The sequence below is a fragment of the Gorilla gorilla genome, chromosome 11, assembly GCF_029281585.2.
Source record: "Gorilla gorilla gorilla isolate KB3781 chromosome 11, NHGRI_mGorGor1-v2.1_pri, whole genome shotgun sequence".
Classification (NCBI taxonomy): domain Eukaryota; kingdom Metazoa; phylum Chordata; class Mammalia; order Primates; family Hominidae; genus Gorilla; species Gorilla gorilla.
The window spans coordinates 144,890,361-144,914,348 of NC_073235.2; the positions used below are offsets into that span (position 1 = coordinate 144,890,361).

The 23,988-nt window shown below is 51.3% G+C and overlaps 1 long non-coding RNA gene across 7 annotated transcripts; it reads left to right on the top strand.

The window, feature by feature from the left end:
- Positions 1-1,244: 1,244 nt before the first annotated feature.
- LOC109025998 (uncharacterized) lies at positions 1,245-20,039 on the top strand. 7 transcript variants are annotated; one of them, XR_010129743.1, is made up of 5 exons: positions 1,245-2,434; positions 2,652-2,747; positions 3,424-3,528; positions 9,470-9,718; positions 13,144-20,039. It is a non-coding gene; the product is annotated as an uncharacterized lncRNA (long non-coding RNA). The 7 variants fall into 7 exon arrangements; XR_008677607.2 differs by having other exon boundaries at positions 1,248-2,434; positions 9,470-9,613; XR_010129744.1 differs by lacking the exon at positions 13,144-20,039 and having other exon boundaries at positions 1,251-1,645; positions 2,300-2,434; positions 9,470-10,936.
- Positions 20,040-23,988: the final 3,949 nt, after the last annotated feature.

Sequence of the window (23,988 nt, forward strand, 5' to 3'; positions counted from 1 at the left end):
GGGGATGATGATGGAGTGTGGGGATGATGATGGGTGACGGAGTGTGGGGATGATGACGGGTGATGGAGTGTGGGGATGATGATGGAGTGTGGGGATGATGACGGGTGATGGAGTGTGGGGATGATGATGGAGTGTGGGGATGATGACGGGTGATGGAGTGTGGGGATGATGATGGAGTGTGGGGATGATGACGGGTGATGGAGTGTGGGGATGATGATGGAGTGTGGGGATGATGACGGGTGATGGAGTGTGGGGATGATGATGGAGTGTGGGGATGATGATGGAGTGTGGGGATGATGATGGAGTGTGGGGATGATGATGGAGTGTGGGGATGATGATGGGTGACGGAGCGTGGGGATGATGACGGGTGACGGAGTGTGGGGATGATGACGGAGTGTGGGGATGATGATGGAGTGTGGGGATGATGACGGGTGACGGAGCGTGGGGATGATGACAGGTGACGGAGTGTGGGGATGATGACGGGTGATGGAGTGTGGGGATGATGATGGAGTGTGGGGATGATGACGGGTGATGGAGTGTGGGGATGATGATGGAGTGTGGGGATGATGATGGAGTGTGGGGATGATGATGGAGTGTGGGGATGATGATGGAGTGTGGGGATGATGACGGGTGACGGAGCGTGGGGATGATGACGGGTGACGGAGTGTGGGGATGATGACAGAGTGTGGGGATGATGATGGAGTGTGGGGATGATGACGGGTGACGGAGCGTGGGGATGATGACGGGTGACGGAGCGTGGGGATGATGACGGGTGATGGAGTGTGGGGATGATGATGGAGTGTGGGGATGATGATGGAGTGTGGGGATGATGACGGGTGACGGAGTGTGGGGATGATGATGGAGTGTGGGGATGATGATGGAGTGTGGGGATGATGACGGGTGATGGAGTGTGGGGATGATGATGGGTGATGGAGTGTGGGGATGATGATGGAGTGTGGGGATGATGACGGGTGATGGAGTGTGGGGATGATGACGGGTGATGGAGTGTGGGGATGATGATGGGTGACTGAGCATGGGGTTGATGACGGGGTGTGGGGTTGATGATGGGGTGTGGGGTTGATGACGGGGTGTGTGGCTGATGATGGGGTATGGGGTTGATGACGGGGCATGGGGTTGATGATGGGGCATGGGGTTGATGACGGGGTGTGGGGTTGATGATGGGGTGTGGGGTTGATGAAGGGGCATGGGGTTGATGACGGGGTGTGGGGCTGATGATGGGGCATGGGGTTGATGATGGGGTGTGGGATTAATGACGGGGTGTGGGGTTGATGACGGAGTGTGGCGTTGATGATGAGGCGTGGGGTTTATGACAGAGTGCGGGGTCGATGATGGGGTGTGGGGTTGATGACGGGGCATGGGGTTTATGACAGCTTGTGTCAGACGAAGCCACATCAACTCATTCTGAGCACCCCTTTCCTCAAAACATAAGGATGAGCATGACCAAAATCTCAAGACATTTTTCCTAAGTCCTTAAGATGGATGAACTTCTACAGGTAAGTAGGTAGATTAATAAACAGAGGTAAGGAATGTTGGCATGAAGAAGCTCCCTAGGCCACTGTGTGGCTGAAGCTCTGACTGGTCATGCTGGTTAAGGATGCATCTGAGCAAGATCGGTCGCTGACAGGTAGGTGTGTAGAAAATAACCTATATGTGGTGGTCCATTTTCAATTCTAAGTGCCTTCATATAGGTTTAAGCAGGCTATGTGGAAATAGAGAAATAAAGAAGCAGAAATGTACTGAGTCACCACCCTGCCCTCCTTCCTGCTTTCCTTTTCACCCAGCGGCCAGGTGCCTATCAGTAGGAGCCCCCTCAACTACCCTCTCCTCACCCCATCAAAGAATTTAGTTTAGGCTAGCTTGCAACATAAATAATTATACCTTTTCTTATCAGCTACGTGCAGCCACCAGGGCCATAGTCAAATGTCTGAAGAGTCCTGAGACAGTTGCAATGCATGGTGGGCTGCAATAAAATGCAGCAGAAAGATCCTAAAGAGCATACTTGAAATCTTAATCCAATGACCAATAGGTGATGTCCAGGAAGATTGTAACCCCATTTACTCAACCAATGAGGAACTGGGGGAGGGACCTGCACACTAGGGGATAAATTGCTTGTTGAAACTCTGCTGGAGGTGGCTGCATGCCAGCCAGACACCCAATCTTGCAAGACTGTCATTGAAAATCTCTGTTTTGCTGTTCTCCGTGTCTCTGCATCCAGCCTTTGGGTTTGGACGGGTGAGTTTGCTTCTCACAGGTGCGACTCTGTCTCTATTTGCATCAGGTTCAGTTTCTTCCTGGTTGACCTTGTGGGTGTGAATGTTGTCACAGACCTGCCAGGCCATCTTTCTGCAAGAAGATAAAGGAAGACCAGGAGTGCCTGCCGAACTCCTACGGAGGAAGTCTAGGAGAGGAAGGGGTAGGACCAAGGGCACTGCTGTGGGCTGAAGGTTTTCGTCCCCACAAATCCTTACATTGAAATCCTAAACCCCAGTGGGATGGTGTTTGGAGATGGGACCTTTGGGACGTGATTAGGTCATGGGGTGGAGCCCCATGAGGGGATTAGTGCCCTTGTAAAAAGAAACACCAGAACCAGCCTCTTCTCTCTCTACTCACCACCCTTCCTCTCTGCTAAGGACAGGGAGGAAGATGGTGTCTGCAAACCAGGAAGCAGCCTTGCCAGACACAGGATTGGCCACAACCTAGACCCCAGACTTCCAGCCTCCAGAACTGTGAGAAATAAATGTCCATATTGACTAGGGGCTCAGGGCATGGGGGAACTGGTTCCAGACCTGCCTCCTGGGAAGTTGGGAGGGGGCATTTCAACCTGTTAATTTCTCAAATTATGTAGTCATTCAAAAAGAAATAGAAACACTTCATTAACTTTGTGGTTGCCAAATTATTGATCAATTCTCATAGAAAGTTATAACATTTCCCCTTTTGGTACATTTCTGTTAAAAAGAAGGTTGTCTTTCCAGCCTTATGTTTTGTAGTTTAATTTGCTCACATTCATTATAATCCATTATTTAATACATTTTTCTTCCATTTGATCATATTACTTGCTGATAGGAAGGACTGAGTTCATTTTCAGCGTGTCTGGCTTTTCCATTTCTGTGGCCTGGGGAGGTGGGTGGCTACATCATCATCCATGGTCTCTGAAATATCCTGTGTTACCAAGGCCTGCTTGTTCCACCAAACTGCTCCATAGGCAGTTGTGACACCCAGAAAGATGCTGATATGGTTTGGCTGTGTCCCCACCCAAATCTCATCTTGAATTGTAGTTCCCATAATCCCCAGGTGTCTGGGAGGGACCCAGCGGGAGGTAATTGAGACATGGGGGCGGGTTTTCCCATGCTGTTCTTGTGATAATGAATAAGTCCCAAGAGATTCTGATGGTTTTATAAACAGGAATTTCCCTGCACAGGCTCTCTTGCCTGCCACCATGTAAGACCTGCCTTGGCTCCTCCTTCACCTTCCGCCATGATTGTGAGGCCACCCCAGCCATGTGGAACTGTGAGTCCATTAAGCCTCCTTTTCTTTATAAATTACTCAGTCTCAGGTATTTCTTCACAGCATTATGAAAATGGACTAATACAGATGCAGCTAGCATGAGGGAACTGTCCTTGCCAACTTCGAGTTGTTCTCAGAAACTGCAGTAACTCGATATTGGGAACAGAAATGCACTACCCTGAGGTCAGGGACTTTAGGATACAGTCCCGAAGCTTCTGTTGCCTTCAGTGCCTTCACTGACGTGGGATTTAGGGATTCAGAGTCCTGAAGCTTCTGTTGCCCGGGTAAGCCCTCAGTGCCTTCACTGACATGCACAGTGCTGCTCTTTCCGTGAATGGATGCTATCCCAACCAGGAGGCCTGGAAACTGCGGCTTTGCTGTTTTGAGTTTATGGAAGGAGTCCTTGGTGACCCTCACAATCTGGAGGCTGAGAGTCCAAGGTCAAGCAGCTGGTTCCTCTGGAGGCTCCATGGAAGAAGCCCTTCCATGCTGGTTTCCTTCCTCTGGTGTTCCTGGCAACCCTTGGTGTTCCTTGCCTGGTGAATGAATCACCCACCTTTGCCTCCGTCTGTCCATGGTGTCATCCCTGTGTCTCTGCCCAAATCTCTCTCTCCTTATGAGGACACCGAATGGATGACCTCATTTCGACTTGATCACATGTGCAAAGACCCTATTTCCAAATGAGGTCACATTTTCAGGTGTGAGGGTTAGAACTTCAACTATCTTTTTGGGGGACACAGCACCATCCACAGCCGTGAGGACATTGGACAAAGCCCAACTTGGACCTGACTCGGGTTGTCGGGGAGGGGCACAGGGAGATTTGCCTTTTTCCTGTTTTGGCATTTTCCACGTAACTCATATTTGCTACTTTAGAGGAACCATTTATGGAAAACTACAGGATAAAGGAAAAACAAATGGTGGAGGAAAGGAAATCTGTCAGCAATCAGAGAGATTGTTAATTTCCTTGATGAGGAGCCAATTGGTTGAAAGGTGCCTGTAATTTACAACTTCAGCCTTGGGAAAAATGTACACAGTTATTTTTTGGTCTCCATGAAGGAAACGTTTAGACGGGCACTCATGGGGCTGATTACCGATTCAGAGGAACATGCAGGGGGCATCCACCCTCCAGGCGTGGGAAGAGAGAAGCACATGCTTCCGAGAGGCCAAGGCTGAGCCGGGCTTAGGAGTGTCCTCTCCGGGTACTAAGTTAATTTTATGGGAGCTGAAGCCTCGCTGCTTCTCGGAGCCTGGGGAGTTGGGAGCACTGGCCCCGGGCTCTGTGTGGCCTGGAACTGCGACTGCAGCTTGAAATTCTCGGGCTCAGCTATGGCGGCCTGTGCCCTTCTCCAGGCATGGTTTGGGCCGTGTCCCTGGAACAGCAGCTGAGGTCCTGGTGCCAGCCCCATCACAGACGGCAGGGGACCTGAGACAGACATGGCCCCCTCTGCCCAGGCCCCCTTGCTGGAAAGGCAGAGGCACATCTGACCTCTGGGGACCCCACTCTCACCTCGGAGGATGTTTTAGGCCATGCTGTGTGTTGCCATCTTTGGGAAAAACTAGTTTAATGAAGGAGTCATGAATTTGGCGAGGGGCTGCCTCTGCTGACGGTGCTTCCTGAGTCCCTGCCCTTCACTGGGGCACGAGGGCACATGTGCCTCCGTTGTGCACCTGGGTGGGTGGGGCTGGCCGTGACCGGCTGTTCCAGGTGACACTGCCCTGGGAGAGCTCCTTGGCAGGGCTCTGGGGTGAGCTGGGCAGGGACCCGGGAGGTCAGAGGCCCCTGGGTCTTGGCCAAGCAGCTGGAGAGCTGGTGCTGGGAGTGTGTGTTGAGGGGTAGCACGGGCCGAAGGGCTCCTTCCCACCGGCTCTGTTGGCTCAGCCTCGAATTGTCTGCAGGGACACCTGCTGGCCACACATCACCATGAGGATGCACTTGACTGAATCTGGAAGAATCCCAGGGCTGTGGAAGATTTTGGAAGATAAAATGCCCCCAAGGAAGCATTAATTAATAAATGAATAAATATGCCCAGGCTTAACCGAATTTCCTGCAACAACTATTCACTGGGCAGGCCCTGGTAGGGTCCTTGCCTTCCCCACACCTGTTTGAAGTGTAGGTCCTTCTCAGAATAGGCAGAAGGAGCAGGTGGCACTGATGAGATGGAGCGGTCGTCACCCACATTCCCACACCTTACCAGGATGAGGATCTCCAAACTGGGGCAGAGCTGGGCTCCATGAGTGAGCATTGTGTTGAGAAACCACCCTGTGTAAGTACAAAGAGGCTTGTCCCACAGCTCCTGGTCACCAAAAGCTGTCAGCAACTCTCATCGGACCTTGGGTCTTGGGCACATCCCTCCAGCCTCAGTGCCCCGGGAAGGAATTCACAGAGAGTGGCTGCAACCTCCCAGGGCCATGTAGAGGCCAAACCAGAGCGACTGTGGGTAGAGCGCCTTGCCCAACCTGGGCCCGGCTACAAGGGCATCGCAGGCCAGACCCTTCACTCGGCTCTCCCCATGTGCCCACATCCTCCGGGAGCTCCGGCTGTCACAGCTGAAGGTAGAAATCTTCTTACGGTCCCCCACACTGTGTCTGCACAAAGTGAGATGCTGACTTCCCAACTCACCCACCCGCTGCGCTGGGTCAAGCTGATAAGAGCAGCCCCTGAAGCCACAGAAAAATCCTAGGCATGCCAGGAAAGTGCGAAGCCCCCGGGGGCCCTGGGATGTGAGCTCTGCGCTTGGAGGTGTGTTGGCTTGGGGTGATCTTTCCAATGGACTTCAGAGCCTCCAGGAGACCAGAGAACAGAGCTCTGGGACAGGGGGGCACAGGCGTGGTGTGGGGTCAGCTTGTCTCCCTGAGGAGACTCCGCAGTCCAGAGCTCTGGACAGGTGGGCACAGGCACAGTGTGGGGTCACTTGCCCCCCTCACCCTGGGAGACTTCACAGTCCAGGCAGAACTCACCGGAAGGAAACAAACTCAGGTCTGCCAGGGCACATTTTGCACTTGCCGTGAGTGTGGTGGTTCTGTTAACATTCCCGGTAAATCCGCTGTCCCATCAGGACACAGGAAGGGAGGTTCCTGGGGCAAGGGCCTTGCCAGGGGCATGTGACTTCTGGTGGAGCTCCGGGCCCCGCAGGTCTGGACATGGCTGTATTCTTCATTAGTGCCATCTCTGGGCCATGTTTCTTTAAAGACGTGACAAAGAGTCTCTTTATTTTTATTAATTGAATCATTAATTAGTTTTTGCATAGGGAAGTTGCCAGGTTTTAGTTCTTTTAGAGAATTCTCAGTTTCCCAAATAGATATTAATGATCAAAGCTCATTTTCAGTCATTGGAGGGGGGGCAAAAGGAGATGTAATTGCTAATTATTTGGAATCATCTGAATTGCAATCACTCGAATCGCAGACGATTTATGCAACAGCCTGGAACCTTGAAGCTTGTTTGGAATTCTTCCAGGTCAAGAGGCTGGGAGGTGCCCTCTGCCTTTCAAGATCAGAGAGTAGCTGATCCCCCTCCTGCCGTCATTTATGGACTGAATAACCACAGAGAGTGTGAGGCCGGCGGAAACTTGGCAGTGCCTGTTTGTCATTGTCAGTTTCAAATACTTTTTAATTTTGAATAGTTTTAGATTTTCAGAAGGGTTATGAAGATCGTGCAGGCAGTTTCTGCAAGCTGCTGCTAATTTCCCTCGGCTTCCACATCTTTGCTGCCATGGTCCACCTGCAGCAGCCAAGAAAGCCGCGTTGCATCGCCACGAGCTAAACTCCAGCCTTCGGATTTCAGAGCTTCCATCCATGTCCTCTCTCTGCTGTGACCCCACCTGGGGTGCCACATTGTGTCTGATCCTCCTGTGTCCTCGGCTTCTCTGGTCTGTGACATTTCTGTCTCTCCTTTGCCACGACCCTGGCAGTGTGGAGGAGCCTGTTGGGCACCCTGTGGATGCCCCTCAGTCTGGGTTCATCTGTCCTTTTCCTCATGGTTAGCCTGAGGTGGTGGGCTTCCGCAAATAATACCAAGGAGGTGAAATGTTCTTCCCCTCATGGCCTCTCAGGGGCATAGAACATCCTCTTGACTTCACAGGTGGCGTTAACCCGATCGCTTGTGTGAAAATAGCGCATTGGGAGGCACTAGGCTGAGGGCTTCAGTACCTCAGAAGCAAACCCAGTTCCTGCACACAGAAACCCCATTCAGGGTAAGGGGTCCTGTCCTAGGAAAGAAAATTCAAGTTTAATCAGAAACTGCCAGCTAACCTCAAAACAGAGGCTTTACGACTGCTGTTTCACTTTAATCAATCCTTTTTTTGTTCTTCCTTCCAAGAACACTTGATAAAGGTTTTTTCCCTCATGCTCCTTGGTAGAGCCCAAACTGCTGTAGTTCGGTGCTGCCCAGCTGATGGATTCCTGTCTCCTCAAATAACTCTTTACACTTTCATGTGCCTACGTTTATCTTTCAACACTTGGATCAGGTGGCGTCCGCCAGGTGTCTTCGCTGTAAAGTCACTGTCTTCCCTTCCACCGCTCCACTCTTTGGGATGAGTCACGAAGCCTGTGCTACCTTCAGGGGAGGGCTGGGGAAGAGTTAAACTCCATCTCCTGGAGGGGCTGCTACATATGATCATATGATGTTATTTGGAGTAAGAAAGATTTGCCTCTTCTCCACATTTACTTGTTTATTCAATTATTTATACCAGTATGGGCTCATGAATATTTACTTTATATTTTTTATTATAATTCAATCATCCAATATATTATTTCTTTTGTTGTTCAAATTTTTCCATCTTTGGCCATTGGCAGCCCTTTCACGTTGGCATCTGTGTCCGTTGGACAATCCCCCATCCTTTTGTTTTTTTGAAAATTTCCTTACTTTTTGATATCATGAGATACTCCAGGCACATCTTGTCTTCCCTCTGATCCACCCTAGAATCAGCCGTGGTTCCCCTTATTGGAGAATGATATTTAGAAACAAAAACCTGGGTGCTGGGTGTGCTCAGTGGGACGAGGGTGTCACTGCCTCCAGCCCTGTCAGTGAAGAGAGCTGCATAATGTGCATGCAGATAATACCCTATGTGTGAACACATACTTCAGATTATCTCTGGATCTGTCCATCCTTATATCGATGCAAAGCTAAACATGAGTTCACACTGACGTCTCTGATTCTGATCTAGTACCACAGGGTTCAGTCTAAACTTCCTCTTATTTACAAATAACCTTCCCCTCCAACACAAGAAGCCTGCCTCCCATGGTTTGCCATCCGTTGACTTATCTGTTCAATCCCAGTGTATGTGAATTGTTAACTTGTACCCCTGTGGGAAATTTACCAACAAAGGAATGATATTAATGTCCTTTTGTCTTTAGCTTTACAATTTCCACTCAAAACATCATATTCTGAAGTTACTCAGGTCAGCTTCCTGTTTCTTTAAGTTCGCCCTCATTACTGTCTGCACTTTGTGACGTGCAGTCATGTGTTACCACCCCAGTGCCAGAAAGAAGAGCTCCTCGTGTGTCCGCCGATGGCCAAGCACTCCTCTCCTCAGCCCCTGGCAACTGCTAGTCCAAGCTTGTCCAACCCACAGCCCGTGGGCTGCATGCGGCCCAGGATGGCTTTGAATGTGGCCCAACACAAATTCGTAAACTTTCTTAACACCTTATGAGATTTATGCATGGACTTTTTTTGCTCAAGAGCTATTGTTAGTGTTAGTATATTTTATGTGTGGCCCAAGGCACAATTCTTCTTCCAGTGTGGCCCAGGAAAGCCAAAAGATTGGACACCCCGGCCCTAGTCTGTTCATTCCTATAGTTTTAATTTTTCCAAAGTATCGTATGAATGGAATCATGTGATATGTAGCCCATGAATCATGTATATGGGTTTTTCACTTAGTAGAGCACATTTAAGATTCATCATTGTTGCTATGTGAATCAATAGCTGGTTCCTTTTATCTCTCCGCAGCTCCCACTGCACTGAGAAGCACGTGTTCTCCATTTCCCTGGGGGAGACCATTGTATTGGGCAGTTTGGAACAAAACACCATGGACTGGGAGGCTTACACAACAGAAATTTATTTCTTGCTGTTCTAGAGGCTGGGAAGCTCAAGGTGCTGGCTGCATATTCATTCTGAGGCCTCTTCTGATGTGCAGGCAGCTGCCTTCTGACTTGTGCTCACATTGGAGAGAGGGAGTCAGCTTTGGTGTCTCTTCTTGTAAGAACACTAACCCCATTCACAAGGGCCCCACCCTCATGACCTAATCACCCCCAAAGGTCCTGTCTCCAGACATATCACATGGGGCAGAGCTTCAACGTACCAATTCTGGGGGGTCACAAACCCTCCGTCCATAGCAGACATCTTGGTTGCTCCCAGTTTTTAGAGATTAAGAATAAAACAACTGTAAATATTTACGTGCAGGTTTTTGTGTGAACAAGTTTTCATGCCAGCTGGGTAAATAGCTAGGGCTGTGATGGCCAGATCCTGTGGTAAGATTCTGTTCCACATTCTAAGAAACTGACCAACTGTCTTCCACAGTGGCTGTGCCATTTTGCAGTTCTGACAGCAATTCTGTAGCTCCACAACCTCATCAGCACTGGGTGGTGTTGCTTGAATTTTGCATTTTAGCCATTCTAATTGGTGTGGGTAGTAGTTCTCATTTGGGGTTCAATTTGCTTTTTCCTTTTTTTTTTTTTTTGGCAGGCTGGACATCTCCTAGAGGGCAATAGATTCTGGTTTTGTTTTTTTTTTTTAGACAGAGTCTCATGCTGTCACCCCGGCTGGAGTACAATGGCATGATCTCTGCTCACTGCAACTTCTGCCTCCCAGGCTCAAGCAATTCTCCTGCCTCAGCCTCCCAAATAGCTGGGGTTACAGATGCTCACCACCATGTCTGGCTAATTTTTGTATTTTTAGTAGGGATGGAGTTTCACCATGCCAGCCAGGCTGGTTTTAAGCTCCTGAACTCAAATGATCCACCCGCCTTAGCCTCCCAAAGTGCTGGGATTACAGGCGTGAGCCACCACACCTGGCTGAGGGCAATCGATTCTGAATAAATAGGCTGTGAATTGGAGATCTGCGTTAACCCTGCCCAGGGCCGGGCTGTGTTTGCTGTAGCTGTGTGTGTGTATAACTTCAGATTCCTCTGTGACCTCCTTTTGTCTCCCTTTGTGGTTTTGGGCTTTCCTTTGCTGTTCCTCGGACAGCCTGTGTCTCTCAGGTCTCTTAGCTGTAATCCAGTTATCCCAGAGCTTGTCAGTTAGAGGGGAGGGAAGGGTTGGGAGGGGCAGTTCCCTGGTCTCTGTCTTTGGACTTCATGGGCCTGTGCCCCCATCCTGCCATGGCCTTCACAAGGGTTTCTGTCCTCGCTCCAGAGTGAGGCGCTACCCATCCCCCATCCCCCACCCATCCCCTCCCCACCCCCATCCCATCCCCTCCCCATCCCCCACCCATCCCCTCCCTATCCCCCACCCATCCCCTCCACTCCACCCCTCCCTCCCCACCCCATCCCCTCCCCATCCCCTCCCCATCCCCCACTCCCAGCCTCAGCAGGGGTGCCTCTGTTCCTTGTCTGTGTCCTGGAGTCCAGCATGAAGACCTTTGCTTGTGAATACCCTGCCCTGGGACCAGGACCCTTGGGGAAATGCCTGATCCCACATCTGGAGTAGAAGCACAGGTTGACCTTGGGAGCTGTTGCCCTGTATTGCAGCTGCTGTGTGCAGGGGGCATGTAGGCCATGCATGGATGTGGTGCTTCCATCCAGCTCAAAGTGCGTTGTCTGCTCTTAAGTGTTCTTGGCAACACGTGATCCCCAGTTCAAGGCTGGTGTGTATTAAGTTCTCATTTCTTTGGAGAGACAAAAAAGATGGAAAGCGGCATTGCTTGCTGAGCCCAGGGAATACAAAGGAAAGGCAGGCCGAGGGGGAAACCAGTGTCAACAGCGGAGGTGGCTCTCTGATAACCTCGTGGAGCTGGAGTTTGGAGTGCAAGTACTCAGACATCCAGAAGCCCTCTTTCTCTGTAACTCAGCTATCCATGGACGAAACCAAAGGAATGGCCTACATTTGCAACCCACTCTTGATTTCTCCCTTTTGCAATGCCAGGGAGCTGTGTTGGTCTGCTCAGCGAAATACCGCAGCCTGGGTGGCTTGAACAACAGAAGTGTATTTTCTCAGCACTCTGAAGGGAAGAGGACTGAGATCCGGGTCTTGGCAGGGCTGGGCTCTGTGGAGGCCACTCTCCGTGGCTTGCAGATGGAGCTTCTTTGCTGTGTCCTCACAGCGTCGTCCCTCTGTGGGTGTCTGTGTCCTCATCTCCTCTTATATAGCACACCAGGCAGGTTGGATGAGAGCCCACACTGGTCACCTCATTTTAACTTTATCACCCTTTTTAGAAGGTCCTATGTCCCAAAACAGTCACATTCTTTGGGGCTTGGGGTTAGAGCTTCAACACATGAATTTGGGAGGAGCACGACTCTGCCCGTAACACCAGCAATGGATTCGGGCCTGTGGACTTCAGCAGCGCTGCCCTTTGTGTGGAAGTGACGGAGTCAGCCTGCCCCATGGGTTCCTGGGTGTGAGCTTCGGCCGCACGCGAATGGTCTATTTGGCGACTCTGGCCACGCTCTTAGGACAAAGGACATGGATTGACAAGTGGCGGGCACAGACTGAGGTGCAGATGATGTCCACGGACACGACAAGTCCATGAGGCCTGCGAGGGCCCCGGCCACCCTGGCCTCACGTTCCCTGAGTCTCTCCTGTAAGCCCAGCTTCCCACCCTTCAGGGTGTAGATGCCCATGTTAAAATCCAGATTCCAGCCCGGGAGGCCTGAGGTGGGCCTGAGACTCTGCATTTCCAGGAAACACCCAAGTGACGTGCCAGTATCCCTGTTCTCACGCCATCTCTGTGTGCAAAACTCTAACTCACTCATGGCCGGTGCTCCTACCTCCTCGTCACTCTGCAGAGAATGCAGTGATGTCAACTTCAGTTGAAGGCTCGTGGCCAACATGCTCACGTGGACACCCGCAAAGGGACCACCCAGACTGTGGTATTTTATTGAGCAACTAATACAGCTCCCTGGCATTGCAAATGGGAGAAATCAAGAGTGAGTTGCAAATACAGGCCATTCTTTTGGTTTTGTCCACAGATAGCTGAGTTACAGAGTAACTGTGTAGTCTGTGTGGTGCAGGGGGTGGCAGAGGGGAAGGGGCAGGTGAGGCTTGGCATGAGGGGCTTCTCATTGCAGGCGTCCGAGGGAGTTCAGTGGAGGAGTAAGACCCAGGGAGAGCCCAGCTGGGCTGAGGCTTGTTTTCTGCACATGGGTTGCTCCACTGTGAATAGTTAATGAACTAAGTGTCATTTTCACTAAATCTTTCCTTTGCACCAAACTCACTACCATTCTTCATGGAGTCTTTCTGGGGCTTCTGTTTGCAATGACTCATCTGGGGAGAGGACAGAAGGACAGTCAGTGTCCAGCTTGGTTGGTAGATGGGTAGGTCAGATGGAGATGAGAAAGACCTTTTCCCCTCATCACTCTCACGCAGTTAATCCAGAGCCCCTTAGAGAGGTTTACAACTGGAGCTGCTATTTAAAGGCCTAAATGAGAATGTAATAGTAATAATGATCCTCATTTTTATTCTCAGCTGACAGAGCAAGGGAATGTGTGTGAATGCTAATCCATGCACATACGTGTCTATAAATATTCTGCATGGAACCATCTGTGTCTATGTCAAGCTAAACTGGAGTTCATACCAGGGTCTCCAACCATAGCCCATCCCCACTGGGGTCCTTCCAGCTCACTCGGCTTCTGGATGTACGACTCCCACAGGTGGAGGAAGGCCCCCAGAGAAGTCTGCTGAAAATTGTTATTCATGAATGGAGGTTGGACTTCTTCAGATACGCTTCCCGAGTCTGTTAACATGGTGATGTGACGTTTGCCCTTCATGTTACTCATAGGGACTATTCTGTTAGCTACCAATTCTGCTGCTTTAAATAAAAACACCATTAAAAAACAAAAAGAAAAGAAACAAATTGTAATAAAAATATTTGCATACATATACAATCTGAAAGACGTATCAAAAAATAAACGTCCTTCGTTTACAAATCAAATATACCTTTTTAAAAAAACAGACAAGACAGACATTAGACAAAAGGTGATACAAGAATGACCAATAAGCAAATTGAAAGCGCTCAGTATCCTCGGCCATCAGGAAATGCACATTCATCATAATGGGATGCTGCATGACGCACGTTGAAATAACTGGATGTGAAGATCCTGGCCCCGCCCTGTGCCGGGAGGGTCTGGAACATCTGGAATATTCACGTCGCCGGTGGGGAGGAGGTGCACAGGCACTTTGACCATAGCGTGGCAGGTCCCCCACAACTATATGTACACCTGCCCTGTGCCCAGCAAAATGTAAATGTCTTCCACAAATAGTCCTGGACAGGGTCTCTCAAAGGGGCTTTAACTGTAACAGCCCACACCTGGAATTGTCCACAGTCCTGGGCGGGATCACTCACAGGAACAGCCCACACCTGGAATTGTCCATCGTCCTGGGCGAGGTCACTCACAGTAACAGCCCACACCTGGAATCGTCCACAGTCCTGGGCGGGATCACTCACAGGAACAGCCCACACCTGGAATTGTCCATCGTCCTGGGCGAGGTCACTCACAGTAACAGCCCACACCTGGAATCGTCCACAGTCCTGGGCGGGATCACTCACAGGAACAGCCCACACCTGGAATTGTCCATCGTCCTGGGCGGGGTCGCTCACAGTAACAGCCCACACCTGGAATTGTCCAGCGTTCCTCAGCAGGAAACAGTTAAAGAAAGTGTCTAACCACACATGGAAGGCCACTGGGCAATGAAAATGCATGAACTTCTGGCGTCCACAATCTAGTGGATGAATCTCAAAAGATACTTCGAGCAAAAACACCGGACAGAAGCGTCCGTGCCGGCCCCGCAGGCTGCCTGTGTGCCAGGCTATCCCGTGCCATCTGATCCGGGAGAAGCAGGACTTTCTCGCACAGGTACTCAGCGCTGTGGCTGTGGGAGGAGCCGGGAGGGCCCTGGCGTGGGTGAGCTTGGGGAAACTGTAGGAGCTGGAAATATTTCATATCTTATTTATTTGGGGTGTTGTTTACAGGGGAACTTGACAAACTCATCTAATGGTACAATCGAGACATCTGTGTAAATAAAGTGTCAAAAATCATCCTGCTGACATCCATGCTCCCCGCCCCACGGCGCTTCCCGGCCCTCAGCCCTCCTGTGCGGCTCCTGCCCCCTGGCCAGGGCATCTCCCAGACCAGTGCTAGGCAGCAGGCACTGTCCTAACCCCAGAGCCTGTGGGCCTGGGGCATCAGTGAGGAGGAGGCTGAGGAGGAGGCTGAGGACTGATGGTTTGCAGGTTGCTCCGGGAGACCAGAAACCTGGTGAGGAGAGGCATTAGGAGGTGAGGTAGGAGGCGTTACGAAGGCCCACGAAAGCTGCCTGTTTGGTTGGTTTTAGTGGGGAGATAGTTTTCCAGTACAGAATTTCTACCAGAATGCCCCATACATAAAATATAACCATGACATGAGATGCTTTGGGGCAGCCTTGGGGTGGATGGGACCTGTGTCCCCCTCTGCAGTCCTCACAGGCACCCCCCTTGTGGGTCTCAGGCTGAGATGCACCGAGCCAGCTGGAAAATGCCGGGTCAGGGGGCTGCTCAGGGGCGGCTTCTCTTTAGGTAAAGTCAGTGAATCCTGATGGCCAAGTGCGAGGCATCGGGGAGATCGCAGAAAGGGTCGAGGGACTCAGGCCCAAGCCCGGGGTGACAAAATCTTATAAGTGGAATCATAGAGTATGTAAGATGGCGTGTGTGTGTGTGTGAGAGAGAGAGAGAGAGACAGAGAGGAGAGTGGGGGTCTTGGTAACCTTTAGGTCACATTTGGCAGTTTAAACATAAACCTGCTTCCAAATTAACTGGCTTTGGAGACGTCTGTGACTCATGGGCACACCCTGCCCCTGAGTGGAGAATCTCACCGTCAGCTTCTCCGGCTGTTGATGTGCTGATCGGCACCCACTGACACTGAAAGGATGCTGATTTGTTTCTGAACCGTGAAATGTTGATCTGATTCTGTGTCATGACATTCTGCTGACTTGCTTCTGAATCACGAAGTTTTGCTGGTTTGTTTCGGAATCATGAAGCTTTCTGATTGCCTTGTTATAGCCCTCACGGTATGATCAGTGTGCACTGGCTGTGCCCTCCAACCTGTCCCCCCATGAGAAGGATGCCTCTGTTGTGAGGAGTCCTCTCCCTTCTCCTAAACTTTTCCGGAAAGTCTTCCACCTAGTAGCCGACCCCAGAACATGCTCAGTTCTGTGGGCGTCTTCCCAAGTGGATCCCCGTGTTCAGCTTCCAATAAAACTTTATCCAGTTACTTCTGCCTGCACAGCCTTAGTTTCCATCAGAAGTCTACACGTGTGTATGTGTATAGACACACACACACACACACGTGCGCACGTGCACACACATGCACGTTTTGTGTCTGGCTATTTTCACTTACAATTTTTTTTTTTGTCAGCCTAACAGGTGAATCTGATTTTGATTCTTTAGATGCTGCCTAAGGAAGTTGAAGAAAAAAATTCCTTTTTTTGTAGTAGCTGGATCTGTATCCAAAATTTAACGTATTGTAGCTCTCCTGCTGTGCCAGGCTCAGTTTGTTTTAAAGATTTCCCGGAGGGGACGACTCAGAAAGAGGCTCTGAGGGTGTGGCAGCCTCTGCACACTTTGGGTGCCACCAGCTGACGTGTGACTGTGACTTCACGGGCGGTGCCCCGGCCTCACGTGCCTCGTGGTTCTCTGTCTCTCTCCTGCTCACGGGCAGTGCCCCGGCCTCACGTGCCCCGTGGTTCTCTGTCTCTCTCCTGCTCACGGGCGATGCCCTGGCCTCACGTGCCTCGTGGTTCTCTGTCTCGCTCCTGCTCACGGGCGGTGCCCCGGCCCCACATGCCTCATGGTTCTCTGTCTCTCTCCTGCTCATGGGCAGTGCCCCAGCCTCACGTGCCCCGTGGTTCTCTGTCTCTCTCCTGCTCACGGGCGGTGCCCTGGCCTCACGTGGCCCGTGGTGCTCTGTCTCGCTCCTGCTCACCTGCGGGGCTTTCGTCTCTGCCCAGGGATGAAACCATCATGTGGCTTAATTGATATTTTGTGAAAGCTGCAAATTATGTGTGCAGTCCTGTCAATAATTCCTATTTGCTGACTTTCTCTTTTCTCCAGTATTCTACAACCATATGTACAGTCAAAGCTGTCCACCTTTTACATTCATGATTGATGCTCCATAAATATGCTGGCTAGATAAAGCCGCAGCTGTTAGGCAAAGGAAAGAAAGACACATTTATCTGAGACCCGAGGCAGCTGTCAAGCAGTGGGAATGGCCCTGAAGGCCATAAAGAACCCAGAATGACCGACCGGGATCCGGGTGGACAGGAGCGGGGGGGTGGACTCTGACCCCAGCCACGCCCACACCTCCTATCCTTGCACTGTTCCGGGGATGAAGTGGATTTTGGGAGCTGGGCACGGGGCACAAACTCTCTCTAACAGCTGTGGTGGAACCAGGGCTCACTGCAAAACCCCTTTCCTGTTGGGATGCCTCATGGGCTGGACCCCGTGAGGGCTCTTCAGAAAGGTGAGAACACGCAGTAAGACCTTTCTCCAAAGATACTGAAGATGACAGCAACCCACGGTTAGCACAATTTTATAAAGACTGAAAACTTGCTGAGCCTGTGCAGTTAATAAGTGGAGACACAAGGCAAAATCCAATGATAAGCAAGTGAAGATCCATCGTTATGCGATGAACAGTATTTCCATGAAGTTCTGCTTAGTGAGAATAGAGATCACATGCTCCCTTCCATTTTTCAAACATTATTTCTTGTTCTTGCGGTCTGGAAGAAAATGACTGAAAGATTACTTTGTTTCTCTTTGATTCACTTTAAAAGATGTGGGAAAGGGAACGCGAGCTGCCCAGCTGCCCGGGAGACCAGGTTACCTTCCTTTACCCCGGAAGGCAGCCTGCCCTGCTACAGCGTTGCCTCATGCTCCGATCACCACACACATCAATGGCCGGAGGAGAGGGTCAGGATAACTCGGGACGGACTCCTCCCAGGAGCTCCCTGGGCAAAGGCGATCCCATCGGGGAAGCGGGATTCCCTCCTCCAGTAGGGAAGAAGCGCCCTCAGCAAGGAGACTGCCGAGGCGTGGGGACGCTCTGCTCTGCGTTTGTGGAAACCAGGCACTCGCCTGGCACAGGGTCTCACACCCCAGTCTCGGTGCAGCCTTGTGTGGGTCTGGTGCTTGGGAGGGCGCGTTCCCCACGTGCCTACTGAGGAGCCGCTCCCTGGCTCAGGGCTCCTCCTCCACCCAACACCAGCATCTCCACACGGTTGGGTGCAGTTTTAAAAGCCGCTTTCTCAAGATATTCTTCACATATCATGACATGTGCACAGGCAGAGTGCCAATCAAGTCCTTTCAGAGTACTCGGAGATCCAGTCGATGGCGTTGGGCGTACTCGGAGATCCAGTCGGTGGCGTTGGGTGTACTCGGAGATCCAGTCGGTGGCGTTGGGTGTACTCGGAGATCCAGTCGCTGCGTTGGGTGTACTCGGAGATCCAGTCGCTGCGTTGGGTGTACTTGGAGATCCAGTCGGTGGTGTTGGGCGTACTCGGAGATCCAGTCGGTGGCGTTGGGTGTACTCGGAGATCCAGTCGGTGGCGTTGGGTGTACTCGGAGATCCAATCGGTGGTGTTGGGTGTACTCAGAAATCCAGTTGATGGCATTCATTGTACTCGGAGATCCAGTCGATGGCGTTGCGTGTACTCGGAGATCCAGTCGGTGGCGTTGGGTGTACTCGGAGATCCAGTCGGTGGCGTTGGGTGTACTCGGAGATCCAGTCGGTGGCGTTGGGTGTACTCAGAGATCCAGTTGATGGCATTCAGCGTACTCGGAGATCCAGTGGATGGCATTGGGTGTACTCGGAGATCCAGTCGGTGGCGTTGGGTGTACTCGGAGATCCAGTCGGTGGCGTTGGGTGTACTCAGAGATCCAGTCGGTGGCGTTGGGTGTACTCGGAGATCCGGATTGATGCTGAATATACGGGGTCAGGAAGATGCAGTTCCTGACCGCTGGGTGTGGTCCCCGGAACAGCCAGGCTGCGCTGGGTGCTGAGGCCACTGCTGTCAGTGAGGAGAGACCTGCTTTTGCAGGTGGATCAGAGAGTTCTGAACTCCTCTGTCATTTCATTAGGAAACAGGTTTTCAGGCCCTGGGCTGCAGCTCCTGGTGCTGAGAACTTTCCAGAAGGTTGGTGGCTCCTGTTCTACGCCTTGTCAGGGAAGATGTGGGTTCGCCCCAGGTGCTCCAGAAAGGTCGTGTTCTCTAGGGAGTGAAGACGGGTGGGCATAAGCGTGGGTCCGGGGCCACCCTCTGTCGTCTGCCAGCGTGTTTCTCATCCAGCCACGTCTCGGAAGGTCTGTGACTGCTGAAAACATTGTGTGCATGAACGTTGGGGAAGGAAACCCACCCAGAGGAGGGGCACGCGCCACCCCAGGCGTCAGAGCACCAAGCTGCAGAGAACAGAGGCAGCAGGTGCCCGGGACACACGGGGGAGACCGCAGGAGCAGCCTGTGTCCTCTGTGGCTCAGTCCCACGAGAAACTGGAGGCCAGCGCTTCACAGCTCCCATTTGCAGAGACCAGCTCCCGTGAATGAAGCAAACAACCTGATGTTTGCATTTGCAAGAGGAACTGTGATTGTACCAGGGACGGGGTCTTCAGGTTGTGCATGAGAGTCTGGGGTCCACGCATGGAGAGGGAGTGGTGTCAGAGGGTCAGAGCCCATGGGCGGTTCTGGGACATGGAAGCTGGTGTCGAGTCAGTTGGGGACGTGGCCTCCCCGGCACAGCCAGGGTGAGTGTCCTCTCTCTCTAAGGCGAGGCAGGAGGGGCCTCTTGTTTCTCAGCCCCCGCAGCTCTGGCCACCCCAGGCTTATGGCACACGGTAATGGATATTTCTGAATGTCTCTTTGGCCAAATGAGTCTGGAAAATGATGTGCTAAGGTGCTCTTGGGATTGTTTTCATGGATCCCAGGTTCGTCATGTGTATAATGTGGCAATCTGCACCGTAAACCCCGAGCTGCGCAGCCTGGCGTGGCGTGCGTCCGTAACGCATTTAACCACCATTTATTGTTGTTATTATCATTTTTATTATTGTCATTATTTGGGTAATAGTAAAGAAGTGTGCTTTATGTGGCTTTTTGTCATTTTTTAAGCCAAGTTGGCAGTTTTTTGTTTTATGCATGTTTCTCTTATTTTTAATTTCTTGAAATGTTCCTCCCTGGGTCCTCGAGGCAGATGATAAAATAAATGTTATGCGTTTTTCACATTTCCAAAGAAAGAGTAGGGAAGTCCTGGAAAGATGTGCTAAATGTAGGAGCCAAGGATTTCAGAAAAAGCAATTTCTCTTTTTGCAGAAAGAAATCAGGCATTTCAAGTGAGTTACTATTTATTTAAGTTAATCATTTATTAAGCTATTTTCATATGGTGCCAATGTAATCACTGGACATACATGTTAAGTCTAGGAAAAAACTATCATTTTTATTAATTTAACTAATTAATTATCAGAAATGCTGAATTGTGGCCAAGGTATGTGGCGTTAACTCATCAGAATCCCTAAATTTAGGACCAGATGGGGCTGGCGGCAGGACACTGACACTCCCAGGGCGTGGGACCAAGGGCCACAAAAGAGCAGGTCCCCTGAAACCCTGAGAGCTTAGCAGAGGCTGGGCCTTTGTTGAGAAACTGGTTCCCTTCACAGAAGAGCAGCCCTGGACACACCCTTTCCCCTCCACAGGCTCCGCTGCACCCACCTGGTAAACCTGACTATGTCCAACTCAGCTCTGCTGCAGTGGAGAAAGTGCCATACTTTGTGACCTAGTTCACCATTTCTCACCTCTGAATTTGTCTAAACTTCCTTCTCCATCTATTCATCTGTCCTTCTCTCCACTCACCTCTCTCTATATTAAACTACCCATCCATCCATCCATCCATCCATCCACCCACCATCCATTCATCCATCCATCCATCATCCACCATCCACCATCCATCCACCATCCATCCATCCATCCATCCATCCATCCACCATCCATCCACCATCCATCCATCCATCCATCCATCCATCCACCATCCATCCACCATCCATCCATCCATCCACCATCCACCATCCACCATCCACCATCCACCATCCATCCACCCACCATCCATTCATCCATCCATCCATCATCCACCATCCACCATCCATCCATCCACCATCCATCCACCATCCATCCATCCATCCACCATCCATCCATCCATCCATCCATCCATCCATCCATCCACCATCCATCCACCATCCACCATCCATCCACCATCCACCATCCATCCATCCATCCATCCATCCATCCATCCATCCATCCACCATCCATCCACCATCCATCCATCCATCCATCCATCCATCCATCCATCCACCATCCATCCACCATCCACCACCCATCCACCATCCACCATCCATCCATCCACCATCCATCCACCATCCATCCATCCATCCACCATCCATCCATCCACCATCCATCCATCCATCCATCCACCATCCATCCATCCATCCATCCACCATCCATCCACCATCCATCCATCCATCCACCATCCACCATCCACCATCCATCCACCCATCCACCCACCATCCATTCATCCATCCATCCATCATCCACCATCCACCATCCATCCATCCACCATCCATCCACCATCCATCCATCCACCATCCACCATCCACCATCCACCATCCATCCATCCATCCATCCATCCAACCATCCACCCACCATCCATTCATCCATCCATCCATCATCCACCATCCACCATCCATCCATCCACCATCCATCCACCATCCATCCATCCATCCACCATCCATCCATCCATCCATCCATCCATCCATCCATCCATCCATCCACCATCCATCCACCATCCACCATCCATCCATCCATCCATCCATCCACCATCCATCCATCCACCATCCACCATCCACCATCCACCATCCATCCACCCATCCACCCACCATCCATTCATCCATCCATCCATCATCCACCATCCACCATCCATCCATCCACCATCCATCCACCATCCATCCATCCATCCACCATCCATCCATCCATCCATCCATCCATCCACCATCCATCCACCATCCATCCACCATCCACCATCCATCCATCCATCCATCCATCCATCCATCCATCCATCCATCCATCCATCCATCATCCACCATCCACCATCCATCCATCCATCCACCATCCATCCATCCATCCATCCATCCATCCACCATCCATCCACCATCCACCATCCACCATCCATCCACCCATCCACCCACCATCCATTCATCCATCCATCCATCATCCACCATCCACCATCCATCCATCCACCATCCATCCATCCACCATCCATCCACCATCCATCCACCATCCATCCACCATCCACCATCCACCATCCATCCACCCATCCACCCACCATCCACCATCCATCCACCATCCACCATCCACCATCCATCCACCATCCATCCACCCATCCACCCACCATCCATTCATCCATCCATCCATCATCCACCATCCACCATCCATCCATCCACCATCCATCCACCATCCATCCATCCATCCACCATCCATCCATCCATCCATCCATCCACCATCCATCCACCATCCACCCACCATCCACCATCCACCATCCATCCATCCACCATCCATCCACCATCCATCCACCATCCATCCATCCATCCACCATCCATCCACCATCCATCCACCATCCATCCACCATCCACCATCCATCCATCCATCCACCATCCATCCATCCACCCATCCACCCACCATCCACCATCCATCATCCACCATCCACCATCCATCCATCCACCATCCATCCACCATCCATCCATCCATCCATCCATCCACCCATCCACCCACCATCCATTCATCCATCCATCCATCATCCACCATCCATCCATCCACCATCCATCCACCATCCACCATCCACCCATCCATCCATCCATCCACCCATCCACCCACCATCCATTCATCCATCCATCCATCATCCACCATCCATCCATCCATCCATCCATCCACCATCCATCCACCATCCATCCATCCATCCATCCATCCACCCATCCACCCACCATCCATTCATCCATCCATCCATCATCCACCATCCACCATCCATCCATCCACCATCCATCCATCCACCATCCATCCACCATCCACCATCCACCATCCATCCACCATCCATCCACCATCCATCCACCATCCACCATCCACCATCCATCCATCCATCCATCCATCCATCCACCATCCATCCATCCACCATCCATCCATCCACCATCCATCCACCATCCATCCATCCACCATCCACCCACCATCCATTCATCCATCCATCCATCATCCACCATCCACCATCCATCCATCCATCCATCCATCCATCCACCATCCATCCACCATCCATCCACCATCCATCCACCATCCACCATCCATCCATCCATCCACCATCCATCCATCCACCCATCCACCCACCATCCACCATCCATCATCCACCATCCATCCATCCACCATCCATCCACCATCCACCATCCATCCATCCATCCACCCATCCACCCACCATCCATTCATCCATCCATCCATCATCCACCATCCACCATCCATCCATCCATCCATCCATCCACCATCCATCCACCATCCATCCATCCATCCATCCATCCATGCATCCATCCATCCATCCATCCACCATCCATCCATCCATCCATCCACCATCCATCCACCATCCATTCATCCACCCATCCACCCACCATCCATTCATCCATCCATCCATCATCCACCATCCACCATCCATCCACCATCCATCCACCATCCATCCATCCATCCATCCATCCATGCATCCATCCATCCATCCATCCACCATCCATCCATCCATCCATCCATCCACCCATCCACCCACCATCCATTCATCCATCCATCCATCATCCACCATCCATCCATCCATCCATCCATCCACCATCCATCCACCATCCATCCATCCATCTAACATCCATCCATCCACAATCCATCCATCCATCCATCCACCATCCATCCATCCATCCATGCATCCATGCATCCATCCATCCATCCATCCACCATCCATCCATCCATCCATCCACCATCCATCCACCATCCACCATCCATCCATCCATCCACCATCCATCCACCATCCATCCATCCATCTAACATCCATCCATCCACCATCCATCCATCCATCCATCCACATCCATCCATCCATCCATCCATCCATGCATCCATCCATCCATCCATCCACCATCCATCCATCCATCCATCCATCCATCCATCCACCATTCATCCATTCATCCATCCACCATCCATCCATCCATCCATCCACCATCCATCCATCCATCCATCC